This window comes from Stegostoma tigrinum, chromosome 6, assembly GCF_030684315.1.
Source record: "Stegostoma tigrinum isolate sSteTig4 chromosome 6, sSteTig4.hap1, whole genome shotgun sequence".
NCBI classification, from domain to species: Eukaryota; Metazoa; Chordata; class Chondrichthyes; order Orectolobiformes; family Stegostomatidae; genus Stegostoma; species Stegostoma tigrinum.
The window spans coordinates 48,040,251-48,057,413 of record NC_081359.1 but is presented as its reverse complement, the minus strand read 5'-3'; the positions used below and the strand labels follow the sequence as shown (position 1 = coordinate 48,057,413).

The window sequence follows — 17,163 nt, the reverse complement described above, 5'->3', positions numbered from 1 at the left end:
TTAGGAACAACACGGGAGCAGTCACCTCACAGGGAATTTTCTACAGACCCCCAAATAGCAGTAGGGAGACCGAAGAACTCATAGGCCGGCAGATTGTTGAAAAGTGCAAACGTAGCAGAGTTGTTCTTATGGGTGACTTCAACTTTCCCAATGTTGATTGGAACCTCCATAGTGCAGATGGTTTGGATGCAGCCGTTTTTGTCAGGTGTGTTCAGGGGAGTTTCCTTACTCAGTATGGGGACAGGCCGACGAGGGGAGAGGCCATTTTGGATTTGGTGCTCAGCAATGAGCCAGGACAGGTGTCAGATCTCGTGGTGGGAGAACACTTTGGCGACAGTGACCCCAGCAGCCTCACATTTAACATAGCCATAGAGAGAGAAAGGAGCAGTTGCCAGGGGAAGATATTTAGCTGGGGAAAAGGAAACTATGACGCTATCAGGCAGGAGTTGGGAAGTACAGATTGAGAGCAATTGTTCCACAGAAAGGGCACAACAGACATGTGGAGGCTGTTTAAGGAGCAGTTGTTGCGAGTGATGCATAAATTTGTTCCACTGAGACAGGTAAGAAGGGGTAAGATTAAGGAGCCTTGGATGACGGGAACAGAGGCGCTTCTCGTCAAAAAGAAAAAGGCAGCTTACGTAAGGTGGAGGAAGCAAGGGTCTAGCACAGCTTTAGAGGATTACAGGCTTGCTCGGAAGGAGCTCAAAAGTGGACTGAGGAGGGCCAGGACGGGGCATGAAAAAGGCTTGGCAGGAAGGATTAGGGAGAACCTGAAGACATTTTACTCATACATGAGGAATAAGTGAACGATCGGGGAGAAGGTAGGGCCGATCAGGGATAGCGTAGGGAACTTGTGCGTGGAGTCTGAGCAGATAGGGGAAGCCCTAAGTGAGTTTTTTGCTTCGGTTTTCACTAAAGAAAGGGACCTTGTTGTGAATGAGAACTTTGAGGAGCAGGGATACAGGCTTAAACAGATCGAGATTGAGAAGTTGAGGAGCTGGAAATTTTGGCAGACATTAAGATTGATAAGTACCCAGGGCCAGACCAGATTTATCCTAGGTTGCTCCAGGAAGCGAGAAAGGAGGTTGCTAAGCTGCTGGCGAAGATCTTTGCTTCCTCACTCTCCCCGGAAGATTGGAGGGAGGCAATTGTTTTTCCTCTTTTCAAGAAAGGGAATAGGGAAATCCCTGGGAATTACAGACCAGTCAGTCTTAAGTCTGTGGTCAGCAAGGTTTTGGAAAGAATTCTGAGGGATAGGATTTATGACTATTTGGGAAAGCATAGCGTGATCAAAGGGAGTCAGCATGGCTTTATGAGGGGCAGGTCATGCCTCACAAATCTTATTGAGTTCTTTGAGGAGGTCATGGAGGAGGGTCGAGGAGTGGATGTGGTGTATATGGGCTTCAGCAAGGCATTTGATAAGGTTCCCCATGGCAGGCTCATTCATAAAGTCAGGAGGTATGGGATACAGGGAGATTTGGCTGTCTGGATTCAGAATTGGTTGGCTGACAGGAGGCAGAGAGTGGTTGTAGATGGTAAGTATTCTGCCTGGAGGTCACTGTTGAATGGTGTCCCACAGGACTCTATTCTTGGGCCTCTGCTCTTTGTAGTTTATATAAATGACTTGGATGAGGAGGTTGAGGGGTGGGTTAGTATGTTTACTGATGACACAAAGGTTGGAGGTGCCGTTGATAGTATCGAGGGCTATTGCAGGCTTCAGCGGGACATTGACAGTATGCAGAGCTGAGCTGAGAAATAGTAGATGGAGTTCAACCTGGATAAATGTGAAGTGATGCATTTTGGAAGGTCAAACTTAAATGCTGAATATAGGATTAAAGGCAGGATTCTCGGCAGTGTGGAGGAATGGTGGGATCTTGGGGTTCAAGTGCATAGCTCCCTCAAAGTTGCCACCCAAGTGGATAAGGTTGTTAAGAAAGCCAGTGGTGTTTTGGCTTTGATTAACAGGGGGATCGAGTTTAAGAGCCGCAAGGTTTTGCTGCAGCTCTACAAAACCCTGGTGAGACCACACTTGGAATATTGTGTCCAGTTCTGATCGCCCTATTATAGGAAAGATGAGGAGGCTTTGGAGAGGGTGCAAAGGAGGTTTAGCAGGATGCTGCCTGGACTGGAGGGCTTGTCTTACGAGGAGAGGTTGACTGAGCTTGGACTTTTCTCTCTGGAGAGAAGGACGAAGAGAGGTGACCTGATCGAGGTGTACAAGGTAATGAGGGGCATGGATAGAGTCGATAGCAGAGACTTTTCCCCAGGGCAGGATTGACTGCCACGAGGGGTCATAGTTTTAAGGTGTTAGGAGGAAGGTATAGAGGAGACGTCAGAGGGAGGTTCTTCACCTAGAGAGTTGTGAGCGCATGGAATAGTTTGCCAGTGGTAGTCATGGAAGCAGAGTCATTAGTGACATTTAAGCGACTGCTGGACATGCACGTGGACAGCAGTGAATTGAGGGGAATGTAGGTTAGATTATTTTATTTTTGGATTAGGATTATTCCATGGCACAACATCGTGGGCTGAAGGGCCTGTACTGTGCTGCACTTTTCTATTACAAAATAACACTCGTATGGACATCAAATCGTGTAAATTTGTGAGTGCAGCAAGCTATTGGACAGGGCAGTCGGTTGCAGACCTCAGCATCAGATGGAATATGCAGGCAATGTCCAGAGACTGATACTGGGGAGTTAATAGTAGCTAATGTGGAAATGGTAGATGGAAAGTACATATATTTTACTTCTATTTTTACAATGGAAGATTCAGAAACATTCTACTAATTGCTATAAACTAAGAGGTGGAAGAGAGGTGAATTTAGTGAATTTAAAATCAAGGCAAAATTACTGGTAAGAAAACTCTTGGGGCTATGGGAATAAGCCCCCAGCACTTATTAACTGCATCTGAGGGTTTTGGCAGAAGTGGCTAATGAGCTAATAGATGTGTTGGTGTATATTTTCTAAAATTTGCCTAGATTTGGAATATGTTTCATCAGGCTGGAGCGAAACAAATATAGTCCATTATTTAAGAAGGGATGAAAAAGGAAAACAGTAAACTGCAGGCGAATTAGCTTGTCATCTGTCATGGGGAAGATGTTAGAATTGATCATTAAAGGGATTATAGCTGATCCCTTTGCAAAACTGAAGGTAATTGGAAAGAGTAAGCATAGCTTTGTAAAAACGAAATCATATTTAATAAATTGATTAAAGTTCTTTGAGGGAGTTGTATATACTGTGAATAAGGAGGAACATGTAGACGTATGTACTTGGATTTCCAAAAGTCATTTGATAAGGTGCCACATCTAAAATTATTACAGAAACTAAAAGCTCAAAGAGTAAGTGGTAATATATTAGCATGTGTAGATGATTGGTTGGTGGCAGAAAACAGAGTTTGCATACAAGAGTTCTGTGCTGGGCCTCAACTTCTTCTACTATACAACAATGAAACAGATAGAGGAAGTGAACACTTGATGGCTAAATTCACAGACAGCACAAAGATAGGTAGGAAAGGAGTTGTGAAGAAGAGATATGGCGTTTCCAGATAGATAGAGATTGGTTGACTGAATGCAGAAAAATCTTTCAGATGGGGTATAACATTGGAAAATGTGAAATTGTTCACGTTGGCAGGAAGAATAGAAAAGCAGAGTATTACTGAAACAAGGAATGATTGCAGAATTTTGAGGTACATGGGTTCTACATATTCTGGTTCATCTGTCACAAAAAGTTAGTATACAGGCACAGCAAGTAATCATGAGGTTTAATGAAATACTATCCTTTCATAATGAGAGGAATTGAACAGAAAAGTAAGGATATTCTGTTTCAGTTATACAGGGTATTGGTGAGTCTACATCTCAAATACTGCGTACAGTTTTGGTTTCCTTGTTTAATGAAGGGTTCAAATGCATTGGAGTGATTTCAAGTTTTACTAGAGTGATAACTGGAATAAATCGGTTGCCTTATGAGGAAATGTTGGACAGGCTGAGTTGGTTTGAGTTTGGAAAAATGAGGACCACCTTGACTGTAATATATAAGATTCTATAATGCACAAGATGTATCATAGTCTTGGCAAGGTGAACACAGGAAGGATATTTCCTCTTTTGGGTGACTCCAGAAGGTGAGGCAGTGTTTCAAAATTAGAGGTTTTCCTAATTGGTCAGAGAGAAGGAAGATCTTTCTCTCAAGTTTATGTGGCTTTGAAAATTTGCCTCAGTAAATAGAGGAGGCAAAGTTGTTGAATATATGTAAAGCAGAGAGAGCGATAGATTTGTATTAGACAGGAGAAGCAATATTATTATGAAGAGACAGAGATGTGGAATTTGAAGCACTACACAGATCAGCTATGGTCTTTTTAAATGGCAGAAAAAGCTTGGAGGGCTGAATGTCCCACTTCTGCAATTACTTAAATGTTTGTAAGGTAGAGAGCATACCACATAAGAACGCTCCCCGCAAGGATCGCTCTGAACTCGCCAGGATGGACGAGGACTTTGCCTGTGCCATTGGAAAGACTGGGGTTTAGCAGAAGCCCAGTGAGGATGCCTCCAGCCTGCAATTCACAAATGGTCACACAGGTAGCTCTATTGGTTCTTCACTTCAGGTCCTTGTAGCAAGCTTCATAAAACAGGCAGATTTCACACTCATCTCCACTTCAAAAGCCACGATGATAACGCTGCCAAATTCTCAGAGATGAGCTATCTCAGCTTTCACACATACTCTCCACCAGCTGCAAAGACATTCATTTCAGTGGGAGCGTGTCCTGGGTTATGGTCAGTGCCAAAATCCAGAACTCGTCACAGACACGTGCCAGCAGCTGATTGAGTATGTGACATCCAAGGTGTCCAGATAAGAGAAATATGTATGATGATGAGCCTTTGGATTTAGCCATATGAGGCCCAAGTGAATTGCAAAGACAGTTAGAACATTTGGCAGAGGCCATGTTCTGCATTGAGCAAAATGTGGAAGAATCCAGCCAATTTTCAATTGCTGTTATGGCTCTAGAGTGTAAACGCTTGACAGCCTCGATGGAAAGGGTGATGACCACCTTGGAGAGTGAAGCACAGCAGAAAATGCAGATGTTGCTGGATATATGCTCAGACCTACACTCTGTCAGGGGTCAGGGGTTGCCATTGGATGCTGATGGGGAGGAGGTGTGGCAGAAGTTCACCCCAATAGCTTCATTCCAATGTGTTATAAAGTTGTCCCGTTACTCCACCTCCCCGTTTCCAGCAGATTGGAATGACAGAGTGCACCAGTTCTTGTACATGAGATCCCCAGCAGACCAGAAGACTCTAGGCCTCTGGCCCCTTGAAGATGCATTCCAAAGGCATTGCAGTCAACAGGGCATAACAGTCAGGAATTTGGCTTACTTTAGATGTGGATGCCGGGCATAGATGTGGTGATAGGAAAAGGAAGATTAAGAAGTTAAGCCAGAAACATAGCACAGATATTTAATCACTACAGAAGTAACATCTTTGTAAGTGTATGGTCTGAAGCATGTTTATTGTATTTGATTTTTGTTGTTGTTTGCTTCAGTTGTTACATGTATTCAAGGATGCGGCTCCTTATTTTCAATCAATTGTAGATGATGTGGTTCCATGTGGTACAACATTGATGGTGTCAGTATTGGCATCTGGCTATCCTGACATATATAGATGTAAACGTTGGGCAGCATTTGTATAGTAGAGATCATGTAACTTATCTGGCACCCCAGCAGGTGTTGTTCTCCTGACTATCATGCTACTGAGGCTGCTGCCTGAGCAAGATTCACAACTGGGTCATTGCATGTCTTGTCATAGTGTGCATGATGGAGTCCTTTGCAAGATTTTGCCCCTATTTGGAGAATGTATAAATTAGATAAGAGCATGTCGCTGTGTAATTACAAGTGCATGTGGTATCCAACAATCATTTCTATGGGCTTGATTGTGCTAAAAACCAGAAGACTACAAGACCATAAGATATTGGAACAGAATTAAGTCTTTTGGCCCACTGAGTCTGCTCTACCATTTGATCATGGCTGATATGTTTCTCAAACCCACTTTCCTGCCTTCTGCCTAATTCTTGATCCCCTTTCTAATCAAGAACTTTTCTATCTTTGTCTTAAATATATTCAATGACTTGCCTCCACAGACTTCTGCAGCAATGAGGTTCACAAATTCACCACCCTCTAGCTGAAGAAATTCTTATTCATCTCATTTTTAAAGGGCCTTCCCTTCACTCTGAGGCAGTACCCTCAGGTCCTAGTCCATCTTACTAGTAGAAACATCTTCTCCACATCTTCTCTATTCATTCCTTCCAATGAGATCCCCTTCATTCTTCTAAACTCCATTGAGTACAGACAAGAGTCTTCAACTGCTTCTCATATGACAAGTCACATAGCCACAGAGCTATACAGCATGGAGACATGGACTCAACTCTGATCCTTGAGGCAAACAGCTGAATTCAGGCCTCTGGTCTGAAAAGCAACCATCAACTACTTGACTTTGTCTCCTACCTTCAAATCAGTTCAGTATCCTAATCCCTTGTTCTCCCTGCATTTCAGTTCACCTTGCTAACCAGCCTACCATGAGGAACCTTGTTGAATGCTTTACTGAAGTCCATAAAGATCACATCCACCACTCTGCCTTCATCAATCCTCTTTGTTAATTCTTCAAAAGATTCAATTATGTTAGTGAGACATAATTTCCCCCACACAAAGCCATGCTGACTATCTCTAATCAGTCCTTGCCTTTCCAAAGACATGAAATCCTGTCCCTCAGGATTCCCGCCAACAACTTGCCCGCCACATATGTCAGGCTCACTTATCTATAGTTCCCTGGGTTTTCCTTACCACCTTTCTCAAATAGTGCCACCTCATTAGCCAACCTCCAGTCTTTTAACACCTAACCTAAGGCTGTTGATATTATAAACATCTCAGCAAGGGGCCCAGCAAACATTTCCCCAGCTTCCCACAAAATTCTAGCGTATACCTGATCAGGTCCTGGGGATTTATCCATCTTCATGTGTTTTAAGACGTTCAGCACCACCTCCTTTGTAATATAGATATTTTTCAAGAAGTCGCTGTTTAATTCCAAAGTTCTCTAGCTTCCATATCCTTCTTCACAATAAGCACTGATGCAAAATACTCTTGTAGTATCTTCCACATCTCCTACGGTTTCGTACATAGGAAGCCTTGCTAATGTTTAATTTTTTTCACTCCCTACTTACCCTTTTGTCCTTAAAGTATTTGTGAAATCCTTTTGCATTCTCCTTAATGCTATTTGCCAAAGCTATCGCATGTTCTCTTTATGCCCTTTTGAGTTCTCTCTTAAGCATACTTCTTTAGCCTTTTACTATTCTGGAGATTCACTTGATCGCTGCTGTTTATAACTGACATATGCTTCCTTCTTTTCCTTGACCAAAACCTCAATTAATAGATCATAGAATCTCTATAGTGTGGAAACAGGCCCTTCGGCCCAACAAGTCCACCGATCCTCAGAGCATCCCCCTAATGTACACATCCCTGTACACTACAGGCAATTTAGCATGGCCAATCCACCTAGCCTGCACATCTTTGAACTGTGGGAGGAAACTGGAGCACCAGGAGAAAACCCACACAGACACAGATAGGGTGGCATGGTAGCTCAGTGGTTAGCACTCTTGCCTCACAGTGCCAGGGACCCAGGTTCAGTTCCAGCCTTGGGCAACTGCCTGCGTGGAGTTTGCACATTGTCTCCGTGTATGAGTGGGTTTCCTTCAAGTGCTCCGGTTTCCTGCCACAGTACAAAGATGTACAGGGTAGGTGGATTGGCCATGCTAAATTGTCCATAGTGCCCAAGGATGTTTAGGGTTAGATTAGATTAGATTAAATTAGATTCCCTACAATGTGGAGACAGGCCCTTTGGCCCAACATGTCCACATCGCCCCTTGGAACATCCCACCCAGACCCACACCCCTCAACATTATGGGCAGGTTAGATGGATTAGACAAAATTCTAGCATATACCTGATCAGGTCCTGGGGATTTATCCACCTTCATGTGTTTTGAGATGTTCAGCACCACCTCCCCTGTAATATGGATATTTTTCACAGGGGTAGGAGAATGGGTCTGGGTGGGATGCTCTTCGGAGGGGCGATGTGGACTTGTTGGGCCGAATGGCCTATTTCCACACTGTAGGGATTCTATGAATGTGCAAATTCCACACAGATAGTTGCCTGAAGGTGGAATCAAACCCAGGGTCCCTGGTGCTGTGAAGCAGCAATGCTAACCACTGAGCAGCCCTATTCTCCAGGCATCCAGCATTCCCTGCACCTACCAGCCTTGCCCTTCACCCTAACAGGAACATATTGTCTCAGGACTCTCACTCCATTTTTGAAGGCCTCCCACTTCCCAGCACCCCCCTTTACCTGTGAATAACTGCCCCTATTTTACTTTTGAAAGTTCTTGCCCGATACCGTTAAATTGGCCCTCTTCCAATTTAGAACTTTAACTTTTAGATCTGGTCTATCCTTTTTCATCACTATTTTGAAACTGATAGAATTATGATTACTGGCCCCAAAGTGCTCCCCCACTGACACCTCAGTCACCTGCCCTGCCTTATTTTCCAAGAGTAGATCAAGTTTTCTCGAGTAGGTACATCCACATTATGAATCAGGAAATATTCTTGTACACGCATAACAAATTCCTCTCCATCCAAACCCTTAACACTATGGCAGTCCCAGACTGTTTTTGGAAAGTTAAAATCTCCTACTATTCAGAATTTTAGTACTTTTCTTGAGGACAAGTTTCTACTCTCTTAGGAGATGTGCTGTCACAGTTGGATCTTTTACCCATAAGGCAATGCTATTTTGGATCAGATATTCTTTCTGTTGTCCAATCTCATTGGATTTAGCTAGATTTCTCAGTGCTGTCTCATAGTGATCATTATTCTTCATTTCCCCAGAGATCAGATGTTCAACACACAGCATTCATTAGTAACATTAGTAGGGAAACAAAAGTGTGTCTTCGAGACTTTCAAAATTTCTCCAGTTTGTCTTTCCTGCTCTTTGGCGCAATCTACCCTCTTTGGGGCGGCATGGTGGTTTAGTGGTTAGCACTGCAGCCTCACAGCACCAGGGACCCGGGTTCGATTCCAGCCTCGGGTAACTGTCTGTGTGGAGTTTGCACATTATCCCCGCGTCTGTGTGGGTTTCCTCCGGGTGCTCTGGTTTCCTCCCACAGTCCAGAGATGTGCAGGCTAGGTGGATTGGCTATGCTAAATTGCCCTTAGTGATCAGGGGTGTGTGGGTTATAGGGGGATAGATCTGGGTGGGATGCTTCAAGGGGCGATGTGGACTTGTTGGGCCGAAGGGCCTGTTTCCACACTGTAGGGAATCTAATCTAATTACTACCCTATTATTTTTACAAATAATTGAGATCTCCTTTCAAATTTGTTTCTCAATTTCCTGCTAACTACCTGAGGGCAGTGGTGGGGGTGGGGGTGGGGTGCTGGTGGGGGGTGGTGTGAAGCTGTGTGGGATCTATGATGTAATCCCAATAAGGTGATCATCCCTTTCTTAATTCTCAGTTTCACCCAAATAATTACTCTGGGTGTTCCCCCAGGAATATCCTCCATAAGTACAGCCGTAATGTTATCACTCATCAAAAATAGTGCTCACCCTCCTCCCTTGCCCCACTTTCTATACTTCTTACAGAATCTATACCCTGGAACATTAAGAAACCAGTCCCGTCAATCCCTGAGCAACATTTCTGTAATCGCTATGATATTCCAGTCCCATGTTCCCAAGCATGCCCTGAATTCATCTACTTAATTTGTCAAGCCTCTCACTTTGAAATAATTGCAGTTTAATTTATCAGTCCTACCTTATTCTCTGCTTTGTTCCTCCCTGCCCTGACTGTTTGACTCACTCATGTTCCCAACTGCACCTCTTTTCTCACAATCTACCTGGTTATCCATTTACTAATTTAAATCCTCCTGAGCGGTTCTAGCAAATCTACCCACCAGCCCCCTTTCATTTCAGGTGCAATCCATCCTTCTCATACAGGCCACCTCTACCACAGAAGAGATTCCAATGATTCAAAAATATGAATCCTTCTTCCATACACCAACTCCTCAGTCTTTCGTCCGAGGGTCATTCTTGTAAACCTCCTCTGGACCCTCTCCAACGCTAGCACATCATTCCTTAGATATGGGCCCAAAACTGCTGACAATATTCTAAATGTGGTCTGACTAGTGCCTTACATAGCCACGGCAGTACATCTCTACTCTTATATTCCAGTTCCCTTGAAATGAATGCTCACATTGTCTTTGCCCAAATAATTTCTGAAGCCTTTGCCCATTTAGAAAATATTCTTTGCCTCTATTCTTCCTAGCAAGTCCCTAACCTCATACTTTCCCACATTGTATTCCATCTGCTACTTCTTTGCTCACTCTCTGAAATTGTCCTACTCCTTCTACGTCTACCCATTTCCTCATCACTACCTGTCTCTCCACCTATCTTTATGTCATCTGCAAACTTAGCAACAATGCCCGCAGTTCCTTCATCCAGACCATTAAAAAAGGGATGAATATTTGTGGACCCAACACTAATCCTTGCAAAACTCCAGTGGTCACAAGCTGCCATCTTGAAAAAGACCCCTTTATCCTTTGGTTAGGTGAAGGGGAGATGATAGCCTAGTGGTATTATCGCTAGAGTGTTAACCAGAGACCCAGGCAATGTTCTGGGGACTTGAGTACAAATCCCACCATGCAGATGTTGGAATTTGAATTCTATATAAAAAAATCTGGAATTAAGAGTCAAACAATGAGCATGAATCCATTGTTGATTGTCGGGAAAACCCATCCAGTTCATCCAGTCCTTTAGGGAAGGAAACTGCCACTCTTACCTGGTCTGGCCTACATGTGATTCCAGACCCACAGCAATGTGGGTGAGTCTGAACTGCCCTCTGGGCAATTAGGAATGGGCAGTAAATACTGCCCAGCCAGAGATGCCCTCATCTCGTGAATAAATAAAGGAAAAAAAGTTAGTTAATTCTCTACCCATTTAAAACCTTGACTCTAACACTATGGGAACTTATTTAATTTAGCAGTCTCCTGTGCAGCATCTTGTCAAAGGCCTTCCGGAAATCCAAATAGATCATGTCTATGGACTCTCCTTCGTCTAACTTGCTTGTTAATTCCTTGATGAATTCTAACATATTTGTAAAAATATAGCCTCCCCTTGATGAAGCCAAACTGACTCAATCCTATTTTACAATGTACTTCCAAGTAATCCACAATTTTATCCTTAATAATGGATTATAAAATCTTACTAAGAATCAAGGCCAGAATAATTGGCCTATAATTTCCTGTGTTGTCCTCTCTCCCTTCTTATAAATATTTACATTAGCAATTTTCCAGTTTTTTTGAACACTCCCTGACTCCAGTGATTCCTGAAAGGTATCTACAATCTCCTCAGCTATCTCCTTCAGAACTCTGGGATGTAGCCTGCAGCAATTTTCCTTCCAGGTGTTCAAGATGTGGGAAAATGAAGTGTTGTGTGGGTAGTTTCCCATCCTAGCTGGCACAGATATCACTATGTTTTCTGAGAAGGGCATTTAACTTCAGTAAGATATGTATTGTTTCAAATTGGCCCACACACAGGATCACTTATCTATGTTGTTAAGGTGGAATTGTAAAATATAATGCAGTCATGAGAAGAAGAGAACAATGCAATGAACCAAAAATCACAATGTTCATTAGGGAAGCCCAGGTCTCAGCCAAAATAGGTTGATAACTCTTAATAGCTTAGAGATATTGTGGTACTTCACTAATCCTCAAATCTGGTAGTGTTAATGTCATGGGTCTGTTTGTCATATTAAACTGAGCCCTGGCATTTTTGCTGCATCCAAAGGATTCATTCCTTTAGTAGCAGCATTTTCTTACCCTTCCAACTTCTCAGAGGAGCTATCTGGCTCCTCTATCTCCCTCCCTGCAAATTCCTCATCACAATGCTAAGCAAGGTTATGCTGTACACAATGGATCACAATGAACCTGGACATTAATTTTGGTGAGTACTGAAATACTCCATTTGAGATTTCCATGCAACAGAATCTCATCTTGAGCAGTTCCCTAGTATACTCTATTGTTGGTCTTGTTAAGGGATGGGCAGTGCTGTAGCTGTCTTTGTAGGGTCTAGGCCCGAAACGTCAGCTTTTGTGCTCCTGAGATGCTGCTTAGCCTGCTGTGTTCATCCAGCTCCACACTTTGTTATCTTGCACATTGAGTACTGTGTTGGATCTTTGTGCATATCACCTATCACCCAAGAAACCAACTTTGTAGCGGATGAGGTGGAGCAAACACTTGCAGCAGCTATGATTTGATAAGGATGCATGCATTGTGAAAGCTTCTGGCAGCCATGCCTGTCCACTGCCAGTTTGCTTCTGCCACCCTAGGTTGTATGTTAACTAGCCCTACTATAGGTATGATAGTGAAGGTTGTGTGATTATGCTTATGTGATGTGGTGGTCATGGTTCAAAAGCTGCCTGTGTGTGCAAGCTATAAAACATGGGTTTAAGGATTCTACCAGCTCTAAGTGCATGAAAGTGAGGTAAAGCTATGTTTGATAAGAATTGTGATTAATAGAGATTGTCAGTTGGCGAGTGATGGAACTGTGCTTTGAACAGTATGAGAGATTAGCAGTTTCAGGATGAGGATATATTAACTGGCCTTGACCATCATGCAAAATTGTTGAACATTTTGCAACATTGCATCTAGGTCCTCAGGTCTAGACTCCTAGCATTGACCATCATAACTGCCTAGTCAAATTGCTTTTGCAAAGCTTGGTTGGAGGGTCTGGTGACAATCTACGGATATGTTTACATCTTTCTTTCTCTGCATCCAGTGTAGTATTGGAAAATCTTGGCATCTGCTCATTGTCACAATGTGCCTTTCATTTGATATTCCCATTTCAAAATCAGTTCATGAACAACTTCCAGAACCTGCTCCAGAGATACATTGCACCTCCCCTTTAAAAGATTCGGATTGGCTTTAAGTAGTACAGGCTTGCTTTAATTTTTAACGTGTTATGATTTGCACAGGTTGAACGCTGGCTGCAAACTGCTATCATTTAAATTAGCAGGCAGTAAGAAGCCTGTGTGTTGTGTACATCAGAAGATCGGTCACATTATAATCTGGTCCTATATTCTAGCTTGTGCAATTTCATGATAATATGGAAGATTGTGGAAGATAAAAGCTACAGAGATGTGTTTTCTGTGACATGAGAATTAACACGACAGCTGAGAAAAGGTGAGGCGTACCAGAAGAACTTTACGTTTTCACTAAAAGACTACACCAATTCCTTGGATGTGTACTTAGGAGACAAAAAACTAGAACATGAGGCTGGCAAAACAATAGGGATGGAACAAAGAAGAAATATGCCAACAGTTTAAGAAACAGAACATATAAAGATTTTAGAACAATCCTAAGATATTGACTGTTATTAAAGACTGTGAAAGATGGAGATCTATGATCACTGATGTTCTACAATATTACACCTGGAGAAGGAGGAGGTGTGTGCAAAAGCTTTGTCCACCAATTTTATGGAATTGATATGTAATTCAAAGGATTATGGAGTTATCATATTTTAAACATAAGGAAGATGCTGCTTTTAAATGGGTTACTTTTGAATGCTATTTGGAAAGTGATCTGACATTACAGTCAACAATTTAAAAATGTTTTTGGGTAAAGTTATATCGGCAGAATAATTGCTGCTGAAAAATAAGTGTTTTTAGTAGTGGTTTAAATAACTACATTAGATGAAGTAATTTTAATTGGTGAACCATTATGACCTTTATATAGTGATTCAATGATCTAACATGTTGAAGTGAAGAGATCAGAGTTTTATTGTTTCAGTAATCTTTTGCCTTTGGTGGACAGGCTTTAGAGAGTGCAGTGACGAGCCACTCACTTCAGGATTACTAGAATTTAATCTGTACTTGTATCCACACTATTGGAAAAAGTTTTAAATTGTTTAATCTTTCATTGGTTTCTTTATGTTTATGATTTTTGCTCTAATTGGCTTAGCTGGAGCATTCAAAAGACCTTGCAATCACTGTCTAATGATACAATACCACTTCAAAAGAGAGTGCAAGCTATTTAAAATGAATATTCAAGGATTAAATTAATATGCATTTGCTAAGGCATATACCCAAGTATCCACTGTTGAAACAGATAGGTAACTTTGAAGAAAAGCCCTACCATTTGTTGCATGCTTTGGGAAATGGTGAATATTTCAGTTCTTTGGGAATTTATGCAGCAGATGGCTACCTTTCGTTTTATCATCAAGTGAAGTATGTGCAAATTTATGATGACATTTCGCTTTAGATTGATAGTTATTCTTTACTTCCGCAAGTGTAATGCAAGATCCCTGTCATAGTTTAAACTCTCATTTAATGAAGCTAAGGAACCAGCTATATTTTGGCTCTTTTGAAAAGATATTTCTGCACTGCTGTAGATATTAGTTGTATAAAGATGGAATATCATAGAGTACATATTGAGTCTGAGCATATCTGACATGCAATTAGACAAAAAGACTTCAACATGAAATTTTGGCTGAGATTATTTTCAGCTCTAGAGACTCTGGTGAAATGGCATTGGAAGCTGTAGGTGGGAAGATTGTTTCTGCAATTGCTATCCCATTACTAATGAACACTCCCAAGAAGGCAATGGCCATTTTCAAAGTGACAGAATGCACCATAATCCAAACATGGGGAAACTGCCTGGTAAAGTGAGGCAGCATCCTGGTGGCATCTCTCGAGTATGGCAGACTTCCAGAGGCTCCATGGTTCATAGAGGCTCCTCCACAGTGATACTCTCTCTTATGCTGCTAAGGCTGAACTGGAGAGTTGACGTCCCTGGCTGGCCCACTGCCTACCTAACCTGCTATATTTTAATAACCTCGTGGTCAGCATTCACAGGCTGCTAGACATGGAGGTGGCTTCTGTTTCTCTGTGCAGCCTCAGCAGCATCCTCCAATACCAGTGATAACTTTGAGACTGTTGAGCTACCTCTGTCTTTGTTTGGACTGGCAGCTCTGAGAGGAGGGCTGTTGTCCCCAGTTAGCTAGTGGTCCCTGCAGTTGCCTGTTAACTGCTTAGTAGAGGTAAAAAAAACCCGCCACAATCCCACGGTTCACATCTGTGGGCTCAAGACCCACATTTGGTCCCAGCTGTGGACCCATGGCATATCAGAAAAGTTACAACCATTAGGACTATTTCTTTTCTCACAGGTGGTACCCCACCTGCTGAGAATTTCCAACATTTTCTGTTGTTATTTCAGAATTCCAGCATCTATAATATTTTGCTTCAGCTTAGAGATCAATCATTTAATCTGGCTGCAGCACTTTAAATTCAACCTAGCTTTAATTTCCTCTGGTAAATCTGCTCTCTAAACAGGAATAAACAAGTTAAATTTGAACAAGAGTTAACACAGTTTGGAGATAATGGGAACTGCAGATGCTGGAGAATCCAAGATAATAAAGTGTGAAGCTGGATGAACACAGCAGGCCAAGCAGCATCTCAGGACCACAAAAGCTGACATTTCGGGCCTAGACCCTTCATCAGAGAGGGGGATGGGGTGAGGGTTCTGGAATAAATAGGGAGAGAGGGGGAGGCAGACCGAAGATGGAGAGAAAAGAAGATAGGTGGAGAGGAGAGTAGAGGTGGGGAGGTAGGGAGGAGATAGGTCAGTCCCGGGAAGACGGGCAGGTCAAGGAGGTGGGATGAGGTTAGTCGGTAGGAAATGGAGGTGCAGCTTGGGGTGGGAGGAAGGGATGGGTGAGAGGAAGTTTTCATCTTGGGGCCTGGGATAGGGGTGAGGGAGGAGGTGTGGGGGCAAGTGTAGCACTTTTTGTGTAGCACTTTCCATATTAAGCAGAGGTTCACCTGCACTTTCCATATTAAGCAGAGGCTCACCTGCACATCTGCCAATGTGGTATACTGTATCCATTGTACCCAGTGTGGCTTCCTCTACATTGGGGAAACCAAGCGGAGGCTTGGGGACCGCTTTACAGAACACCTCCGCTCGGTTCACAATAAACAACTGCACCTCCCAGTCGTGAACCATTTCAACTCCCCCTCCCATTCTTTAGATGACATATCCATCATGGGCCTCCTGCTGTGCCACAATGATGCCACCCAAAGGTTGCAGGAACAGCAACTCATATTCTGCTTGGGAACCCTGCAGCCCAATGGTATCAATGTGGACTTCACCTGCTTCAAAATCTCCCCTTCCCCCACCGCAACCCAAAACCAGCCCAGTTCGTCCCCTCCCCCACTGCATCACACAACCAGCCCAGCTCTTCCCCTGCCCCCACTGCATCCCAAGACCAGTCCAACCTGTCTCTGCCTCCCTAACCTGTTCTTCCTCTCACCCATCCCTTCCTCCCACCCCAAGCCGCACCTCCATTTCCTACCTACTAACCACTTCCCACCTCCTTGAACTGTCTGTCTTCCCTGGACTGACCTATCCCCTCCCTCCCTCCCCACCTATACTGTCCTCTCCACCTATCTTCTTTTCTCTCCATCTTTGGTCCGCATCCCCCTCTCTCCCTATTTATTCCAGTTCCCTCTCCCCATCCCCCTCTCGGATGAAGGGTCTAGGCCCGAAATGTCAGCTTTTGTGCTCCTGAGATGCTGCTTGGCCTGCTGTGTTCATCCAGCTTCACACTTTATTATCTTAACATAGTTTGGAGCTGGAGGAACACAGCAGATCAGGCAGCATCAGAGGAGCAGGAAAATTGATATTTCAGGTTGGGAACCTTCTTCAGAAATGGGCTTGATCATTATGCCTCTCCCATCCTCCAGTCTAGCAAACATGGGAAACTCAAATTTCTATGTTTCCAAAATAAAGAACTCCAATTCAGATATCACTTCTTCCCCTTGTTTCTTTTAAAAAAAGATTCACATCTTCCCAGCTCTCTCTCATCTCGCTTTGACTTTATTCTTTCTCAACTGGAAATCAGCACAATTACATGCCTCCTGTGTTAGCTAATATTATAAAAGATCTATTAAAATAAAATACTGAAAATGCTGGAGATCTGAGAATAAAATAATGCTGGATAAACTCAGAAGGTGTAGCATAACTGGAGAGAGACACAATGGAATTCCTCTTTGAAACTTTTTGTCCTGAAGAAGTCATATCAACTTGAATCAT

General features: G+C 43.0%; 1 protein-coding gene across 2 annotated transcripts in view; it reads right to left on the bottom strand.

The window, feature by feature from the left end:
* Positions 1 to 17,163, bottom strand: part of LOC125453524 (V-set and transmembrane domain-containing protein 5-like) — a 42,918-nt gene that overhangs the window by 25,398 nt on the left and 357 nt on the right. The gene's annotated exons all lie outside the window — the stretch shown is intronic.